Source organism: Galeopterus variegatus, unplaced genomic scaffold, assembly GCF_000696425.1.
Source record: "Galeopterus variegatus unplaced genomic scaffold, G_variegatus-3.0.2 Scaffold9831, whole genome shotgun sequence".
In the NCBI taxonomy this organism is placed as follows: Eukaryota; Metazoa; Chordata; class Mammalia; order Dermoptera; family Cynocephalidae; genus Galeopterus; species Galeopterus variegatus.
Window position 1 is genome coordinate 80,609 of NW_007735942.1, and position 785 is coordinate 81,393.

The window sequence follows — 785 nt, forward strand, 5'->3', positions numbered from 1 at the left end:
CCCTTTACCCCTGACAGCCACTAATCTGTCCTCCATTTCTAAAACTTTGTCACTTCAAAATGTTCATAAGTGGAATTATACAGAATGTGACCTTTGGATTGACTTTTTTCACTTCACAGTTCCCTAGAGAGTCATCCAAGTGTTGTGTGTGTCAACATTTAGCTTCTTTTCATTGCTGAGTAGTATTCCAGTGTGTGGATGTACCATAGTTTATTTTTCTCTTTGTTAATGGAACATAATTGATTATACATATCTGTGGAGTACAGAGTTGAATATCAACACCTATGTATAATATGTCGTGATCAAATCAGGATAATTAGTATTTTCATCATTACAAAACAAAATCATTTTTGTGTCCATTAACAATTTCTCTCTAACCCTCCTTTCCCCTTTCCCACCTCTAGTAAACAGAGATCTGTTCTCTCCTTTTGAAAGTTCAATGTATTATTGTGATTGTTTTTCTTTCTATTCATTTATTTATGTATGTATGTATTTTTTAGCTCCCACATATGCGTGAGGACATGCAGTACTTCTCTTTCTGTGCCTGGCTTGTCTCACTTAACATATTTTTCTCCAAGCTCATCCATGTTCCTGCTAATGGCAGAATTTCATTCTTTTTTATGGCAGAGTTGTATTTCATTGTGTGTGTATGTCACACTTTCCTTATCCAGTTGTCCATCTATGGACACTTAGGTTGGTTCCATCTCTTGGCTGTTATAAATACAGCTGTGATGAACATGGGAGTGCAGGTGTCCCTTTGACATGATGATTTCCATTCCTTTGGG

General features: G+C 36.3%; 1 protein-coding gene across 1 annotated transcript in view; it reads left to right on the plus strand.

Annotated features, from left to right (window-relative positions):
- The window catches only part of NINL (ninein-like), a 91,371-nt gene that overhangs the window by 67,606 nt on the left and 22,980 nt on the right, over positions 1-785 (plus strand). The window lies entirely within an intron of this gene.